The sequence below is a fragment of the Diadema antillarum genome, unplaced genomic scaffold (genome assembly GCF_040938485.1).
Source record: "Diadema antillarum isolate AM-2024a unplaced genomic scaffold, OU_Dant_1.0 seq00000457_RagTag, whole genome shotgun sequence".
Taxonomy (NCBI): domain Eukaryota; kingdom Metazoa; phylum Echinodermata; class Echinoidea; order Diadematoida; family Diadematidae; genus Diadema; species Diadema antillarum.
In genome coordinates, this window is record NW_027271429.1 from 298202 (window position 1) to 307269 (window position 9068).

A 9068-nucleotide genomic window follows, 5' to 3' on the forward strand; every position below is an offset into this window, starting at 1 on the left:
TTGTTTAGATATTGATGAATGCGCTAGCGAAGGCGGGAATGACTGTTCGCCTTTCGCTGAGTGTACTAACCGTATGGGCAGCTACCAGTGCGACTGCCTGTCTGGATATAATGACGTGAGCTCTTCAGTGGAACGATCAGGACGGACATGTGTCGGTGAGAATATCAGACACGTCAAATATTTACGTTTTTCTTGTGTACCCTTTCTCCTCTTGGTTGATGTTACAAAGGTCATGAATTCATATAGTGCACTTCTGAGCTGTTCCGCACAAAAGGCAAAACGAAAGGCCCAAATGAATGTCAATTAATACATACAAGAAAATTTAATCACATTTGAAGCCATAAGCATGCACGATGTTTTAGAATAGTAATATTTCAGCTTCATTTTTTCCTCATCATTCTGTATTACACAAACGTTCAAGACTTCACATTGGTGACTTTAATACAGTCATAAAGCTCACGGAACTCCCTGTCCCTTGCTCTTGTATTGCGTGACGTTGAGCAAGTTTGTTGCAGTAAATTACAATGTACAAGGAAAAATGCAGTGAGGCTCACGTGGCGCAGGTGTGGAATATGTTTATTTTCAAAACGAGGCGCTGGAGTAATAATGATTATTGATGATGAAGAAGATAAACATAATATTGTCTCTGCGAATGAAGTCGCTTACGCGTATTGTGTGACGGGTATTGAATTACAAAAGAAATCAATTGGCCTTCCTTACCATTGACATGAGATTTTCTTTCAAAGAGTAATCAACGTTTCTCGAGTTAAGAGAGTAAGGTTCATTCCACAGCCTTGGATAAAGGGGAAGTTTAGTGCGTCCTTGTTTTTCACTTTGATCTCTTCATGAGCAGTATATTTACTTTAATAACATATTTATTTCTTTTGCAAACGGCAAAAGCAATGAATATTCGTATCTTCTCACACCCCTGTGTTTAATATTGATGCAGGTTAACATGTTAAGCAGTGTGACATAAGAGCTGAAATGATGACTTGTTCAAAACCTTCCACAAAGATATCGACGAATGCTCATCTTCACCGTGTCGTCATGGAGGATTATGTCGTCACTTCCGGGAGAGGTACACGTGTGAATGTCCCCGAGGTTACATCGGACAAAACTGTGAGACAGGTGTGTCGAGTCTTGTACAAACTCCATGATCAAACTTGAAATTAGCCTGAACGGAGACAAACATTATACCGTCAAACACGAATCATCTCGCAAGGATACTTGGGAAGCTATCGATTCTCTGTTTTATAACAACAACATAAAAGCAAACCTTGCGGAGTAAATACTTTCATATATGAATCGCATATCAATATTCATGTATCCATATCACAAGGTCATTGTATGTGACTGACAGTGGTAACTACTTTGTTGCAACCAATGTGACCTAGCAGTGATAAAACAACTTAGTGAAATTGAAGGAAGAATTTTAGCCCTTGTTAGTGCTATGATAGCTTTAGCGGAAAATGTCGGCCTCTGAACTCTGATGCAATATCTACATGATTATTGTTGTTGCTTTTTGTAGAGTTAATGTGGGGGACTTGAGGGTTTAAAATCCCATTGAGAATTCAGCATCAGGAAAATAAAACCAGTACTCTTTCGCAACCTATGTCCCCTTTCTCTAGGCTTGACGTCTTGCATTTCCAACGCCTCGCTCTGTTCGGCGTCTAGGCACGAGATTTGTGGGTACCTGTTCACGTGCGTGTGCCGGCCTGGCTATCTGTGGGTTAACGGAACATGTCAAGGTAACAACATTGATTTTCATGATAGGAAATGCAAAAATATAATGGTGCTAAAATAGGTTGATCACCACAAACACGATTATTTCTTTATCGAGGTGAAAACAAAAGAAGAATGGAATGAGCATCCCCTCTATATGAATAAACTTTCGTAGTTCTAGCCTCATTTTTAGTTTAGTTCCTCGAAATATTCAAATTCATTCTGTTTTCCCAGATAGATGTTGTGCAGTAATGTGCCTGCGTAATATTGATTGTACTTTTATGCCTTAAAGGTTTTGTTTACCATTGGGAGCAGAGATTTTTTTTTTAAAAAATGTTCGAGATATCGCATTTGATGCATATTATGTGTACGTTAGTTGTATCACACACACAAAAAGAAAATATCCTACCATATTAAAGTTTTGCAACAAAGCCTAAAATATGAGGAGATATCACTATTTTTCTCACTAAACTATAAAAGTAGACAGTTTAGTATGGAAACAATTTTGTTATAACTATTGTTCACATTTTGTATATTTCAGTAATTAACATTTATTATGCTGATTAACTTTTACGCTGGTTGTTTCTATCCCTATATAACTAACTCCCATTTTAGAAGCATTTTGAAGCACTAAAGCTGGGATTTTGTTACATCTGAAAATGGTAAATAATGCCTTTAATCTGACTAACTGTGGTATCTAAACCTTTAAAAGTCTCTCTCTCTCTCTCTTTCTCTCTCTCTCTCTCTCTCCAGAAATTACCACATACTCCGCATCTGCAAACTTCACGTCTGTTCGTGGTACACCTATTGAGTATGAAGACGGATTAGCATATCCTATGGGTCTCCAGTTCGGACAATTTGCCCAATTTTTACGAGGAGCGGTAAGATTTGTCAAAATCTTTCGATTTTTTTTTTCTGAAAAATCTAACGTGCATGTTAAAAACAGCTGTTTTAGTATGCATGTGTGTGTGGGCGAATGTCTGTGTATTTTCGTTTGTTTGCTTGCCTATTTTTTTTTTCTTTCAGTTATCAGTAAATAAATAAGAGAAGCACAGCTAACGTCAGTCTGTTGCAATCGATGAATGTGCGCCCGTTTAAGGTAGATAATGTTGTTGTTGTTGTTGTTGTATGGTGTGTTTCTGCTGTGAAGGCTCGGAACGATCAGTGATGATTTTTGAGAAGATTATGACGAGAAATACTTTTCAATTCCAGCACCATTCCCAGTGATTCCATGCTACTTTTCACCCTTAACACGTCGTACTTTTTCTTTGCTTGTGTGCTTGGTATCTTTTTATGGCAATCATGCAGCTACTTACGTCTTTACCTGAGACGATTTTGGACGTCAGGTTTACATCTTTCATGAGGGGTAGTGTAATCGGTAACTTCAACTTGATCGTACCCACGGGCACCCCGATAGCTGCCGTCGAAGCTTCGGCGAGATCAAGTCTTGCTTCGGGCCAAATCGCTTCTGGTGAAACTATAATTGGAATTGATACAAGCGGCTTTCTAATTTCTGGTAATGTAACTGATATATCAATTAGCTTTTAACATCTGAAGATCAGTGGTAAATGCAATTTTTGATGTTTTTCATTTGAAATCCAGCCTTTCTTTCAGTTAGATATTATGTTTTAGTCAAAATTGCTTATCCACTCATGTGCACAAAAACACGTTATATCAATGTAATGATATCAATCCGCACATGCACACACAAACAAACAATATTGACACACAACAACGAAATCATGCCTTGACTTCATTCAACCGTTTCCGTACATATATTCTATCATTCTTCAAACGATTTGCCCTATCCTGTCAGTCTTGTACATGTTGCTAAAGCTGGCAAGGTTTTATCATTTTGTGTTCACGTGTTTGTAAGATTTGAATGGCGTTGTAGTTCATTTTCGGCCCGATTTTAAATTGTCCAATTATCAATTAAAGAACACTTATTGATTTGGTTCGTGTAAAAAGCGCTCTTTTTAGTATAGTATTATAATCATCAATTCTATGCTATCATCAAACAAAGCTGTATCAGTACAAATACAATACATCAAACAAAGCTGTATCAGTACAAATACAATATAATATTGTAACCAAAATCAAACGAAAGTGCTAAGTCATCATAATACAGATGCATTAGATGTGTGAATATCTTGTTGCTAACCTTTTTAATCAACTGACCTATGGCATTCAGCAAAATATAAAGTAATGTAACTATTATCGTATCCATCAAATTTCCTAATGTCCCAGATTTTGACGAATGTTCGGACAGTAGCTTGAACGACTGTTCATCCAATGCACTATGCACGAACGTAGAGGGCTCTTTCACTTGCACCTGTATTGACGGCTACAGTGATGCAGCTAGCTCTGGCAGCGAGCGAGGACGGACGTGCCAACAAGGTGTGTGTCGGAGTTCTTTTTTTATACGGACGTGTTAGTGAGCTTGGTACTTTTTTTTACTCCATTTTCATTTATGTTTTTACTGATTTCCTATTGACATGTTACGCACGTTGAGTACTGCGTACACCAATTAACAGACACAACTTTGACTTGGAAAAAAAAACAGAAAAGAGAAGTAGCTTAAAACCCATTCACCGTTTCCTGCAAGACCAATATTAGTTATCCGTGACAATCTTCTCAAACGATGAGAGATCGGTTAGATTTAAATCGTTATTTCACTTCGGCAGTGCAAGCGTTGAAAACCATACATTTTCATTTGTGGCATTGTGTGATAATTTTGCAAACGTTTTATTTGCATTATGTTCTGAGTTCATAATATCTAATATGGATAGATAATAATTGCATTATGGTCTCCACTTTCAGACACGGTTTCTGATTCCTCAGAGACCGTAATCATCCTCGGTAGCATTCTGGGTATCTTCGTTATCTCCGTCATCATCGTCCTTCTTGTCACAGCGGGCTATGCAAAATGGCGACAAAACCAGAACGTTGAACGCAAACCCGCGCCATTCTACCTCAATCGGGCAATCGGTAACAGTCGCTATGGTTACCCACACAGCTATTATGAAGACGAATTCCCGAGCATCGAAAACACGGGCTTTCAGTACACGCCGAGACCATACGATAATGACAAGGCCTACGGGGTGGATCCTGCCTACCCAACAAGATACGCCTTGTGGCGAGATGTGCATATCGGCACTGGGTCTAGACAAGTCGTCCATGGAGAGGGCGGCAACCTGCGCCTTGAGGATACCCATAGGGGCCAGTGGTGCCTCCAAGAAGACATGGGAGTGGGATCCAATCTACCACCATATGTGAGTTTGAATAGCAATGACAATGACACAAGAGTGTCATCAGGATTTAGTGTTTACAAACAAAAATGAAAGAGACTTATTTAAAGAAATGCTGTGATAGGGTAAACAATGGATGCATTGTGCCTAAAGGACTGGAAGGTAGGTACATCCTGTATTGGTTTATGTTACACTCAAGTTTTACAATGTGAGGGGAAACTGCTTTATAGTTAATTCAGTGGGGGTTCGCTTCACTTGCAACAATGTCGCAGCTGTTGGAACTTATTCCCTATAAAGAACTATAACGCTGACTACTTGGGAATAACTTGATTCAAACGATAATGACTTTTTCTTCTGAAGAGATTCTGTCAAGGCTGTTGATATTAATGATCTGTCCATATATCAAAGAAAAACTCATAGGGTGATTAAGAGATCATCAGTTCGTTTGATTGTTTGAATGTGAATGTCACCAAGTATTCATTGTTTCGTGATCTGTACCTACTTCATTTACTATCTGTCTGATATTGATGGAACTTTCACTGTGCTCTTCCTAGATTTCGGTTTGCTTATCATAGTCAACATTCTCAAGTAGTAAGGATTAATAACGTACTACTACTGAGCATGAAAAAAAAAATATAAATAGGCCTACTTGCGGCGTGTCTCGCTAATAGTGTCCAAACTCTAATGCGTATGCACATACGGTTTGTCATCATTCCTTCATTTACCATGCAGCTCCCACGGTACAGGCAGCATCACGCTCAAGAACTGGCGCCAAACAGCCGAGCGTTCCGCGCCCATCAACTCCCACAGTACTCTGGGGCTATTCCCCCATCCACCGCTTGGGATTATGGGAGGAGGGATGACGTCATCGATGAAGGATTATTCTAGCATTTTTTGTCGGCTTTATCATATTGTGATATGTTCATTATCATGACAGTCACGTGACAGTGAAGATTTTAACAATGACTGGACACTGGTCTGGATGACCACTGACGCGAATCCATTTGCAGTCGCAGTGTCATTGGGTCTTGTTGCAAAAAGTGCATAACTATTAATGTGCAGTGGATCTACGTCCAGGAGGTCTCTACCGACTGACGACGTATTGTTTTCACTTCATGGATATGAGAAATCTTAGGGTGTAAATCGTAGATGTTTTGAATATATTTGAATCACTTTAATTTTCAAATTTTTTGAATGGAATGAAATAGCTTCAGAGAAAAAAAAAATACTTAAAGTGTAATCCCACACCATGCTCTAGTTAGGTGATCCGAGTATCCTCTCGGATCACCTATTGTATCTGTACGGATTCTTTCTTTCTTTCTTTCTTTCTTTAGGTGATCCGAGTATCCTCTCGGATCACCTTCTGTATCTGTACGGATTCTTTGTTCTTCTTCTTCTTCTTCTTCTTCTTTATTTCTCCTCAAAAGTTGTGCAGAGGTTAGCTCAGAAAGTCCGCTGCCTGTCAATTTCAAAATTATATCATGTATGCATCATGTCCCAAAGACGGCAAATCTAATGTATCATTGTGATCAGTCGACCGTGACGTCACTATGACGTCATTATATGAAAACACATTCTCAATCATATCTCATTAATGAAATATAATTTTTCAATGAAATTTACGTCACATATATTTAAAGTTATGCGCATTCTACTCATGTTCTCAAAATTCATATTTTCTCTTAAAACGTGCGCGTACGCGCGCGTTGAAATATTTGTATGCTCCAATCGAGCTCAAAATTTTTTTGCACACGTTTCAGACCATTTGGAGCATTTTTTGAAAAATTGAAAAAATCGGACGGACGCGTACGCGCGCGCGCATATACGCACGCACAGCTCATATGCAATTGAAATTTCCAGTTTTTTCACTTTGATCGCATGTCTGAAATGTCAAGGAATATTTATACCACGTTTCAAGTCAATCCGACTCAATATGACGTCATACGGGGCCGTCAAAGTTGAAATTCCGCGCGCGCGTCAATGGCGATATACAGTGCAACTATGCCAAAAAACTGCCAATTTTAAATCCGATTTTACTCGTCAGGATGGACGGTGACCCCCCATTTTCTTTACATATATTGAAAGCTGATGAGTTGTACATGTCATTTCATGGGTAGGCAATGCTGACAAAATGATTAAAAGATATCAAATTTCTTAATAAAGTAAAAAAAGTAAATTTTCAAAATGACGTCATCAAATTACAAGTTTACTCGAGCGTATCTCACTTATCCTCTGCCAATTTTCTCCCATATTTCAGTATGTTGTAGCTTATGAAATATTCTTTCATTAATGTAAAAACAACATTTTGATTGGATGACGTCATCGCCTCGTAAAAATGGATTGAATGTATCCTTGTAGAATTTGACCAGTTTACGTGTTATCTCTATGGGAGAGCAGTTTTTCTGGCAGTGAAAATTGACATGACTCTCTTTTTCGAGCACTAGCTCACTTTTGCTTCGGTGAATTTCTCCCAGATTTTAGTATGTTGTAGCTGAGACTTTGGGCTATCGTTAGTGTGCCCTTCATTTTTTCATACGACGTCGGCATCACGTCGAAAAACTTGGTTGAAAATGGCACGTGGCTTCGATGCAGCGTCATTTTGCTTAATACACAGGGCCTATGGAGCATGAAATAGGTCATTGCATAGCGCATCCGACTCGTAATCCTAAGGTCCCTGGTTCGAGGCTCACCCCTGCCAATATTTTTTTTTCATTTTTTTAAACACTTTTTTTCTTCTTTTTCTTTAGTTAGTCTTAATCTCCCTTCCTAACTTTATCTTTTTCTGATTTTTTATGCTTCTCCTTCAAATTTCTATAAAATAACATATTTTTTTCTTTATTTTTCTTTCTTTCTACTACTTTCTGTGCAATAGATGAACAACAACAATGGCTATCAATCCCATATTTTGCACATGTTTAGTTCATGTCACGTACATTATTTCATAAAATAACAACTACTTGATCAGACACCATCTTGGGTATGTAAATTAGGGTCAAAGGTCATAAATGTTTCATCCTGTATCTTGGTGAATACACGTCCTATCTTTCCCATATTTTGCACACACAAAGACCATGTAACAAGGATCATTTCACAAAATAACCACTTTTTGCTCAGACGCCATCTTGGGTGTGCAAAGTGAGGTCAAAGGTCATATGTACTTCTTTCTGTATTTTCGTTATGACGTGTTATCTCTATGGGAGGGATTTTTTTTTTAATGTGAAAATCGACATGCTTTTCTTTATCGAGCACTAGCTCTCACCCTTCGGTGAATTTCTCCCAGATTTTATGTTGTACCTAAGACTTTGCATTTTGCATCTTGGTGAATACCTGTCCTATCTTTGCCATATTTTGCACACGAATATAGACGATGTCGCAAGAATCATTTCACAAAATAACCACTTTTTCCTCAGATGCCATCTTGGGAGTGTAAAGGTGGGTCAAAGGTCATATGTATTCGTTGCTGTATCTTCGTTATTCAGTGTATACAGAATTGGTACCAAAGATGGCAGATATGACTCCCTTTTCTAAATGAGAATCCAAACCTCACACGGCCAATGTCTCTAAACACAGATGAAACTTGTATTGTCATGCCTATTACGATCAGGACTCGAATCATTGATTTAAAAAAAATCGGATCACCTTAATTTGTCAGTGATGACAAATTACAATCTCTAGTTAGGTGATCCGAGTATCCTTCGGATCACCTTCTGTATCTGTACGGATTCTTTCTTCTTCTTTCTTTCTTTATTTCTCCGCAAAAGTTGTGCAGAGGTTAGCTCAGAAAGTCCGCTGCCTATCAATTTCAAAATTATACCATGTATGCATCATGTCCCAAAGACGACAAATCTAATGTATCATTGTGATCAGTGGACCGTGACGTCACTATGACGTCATTATATGAAAACACATTCTCAATCATATCTCATTAATGGAATGAAATTTTTCAATGAAATTTACGTCACATATATTTCAAATTATGCGCATTCTACTCATGTTCTCAAAATTCATATTTTCTCTTAAAACGTGCGCGTACGCGCGCGTTGAAATATTTGTATGCTCCAATCGAGCTCAAAATTTTTTTGCACACGTTTCAGACCA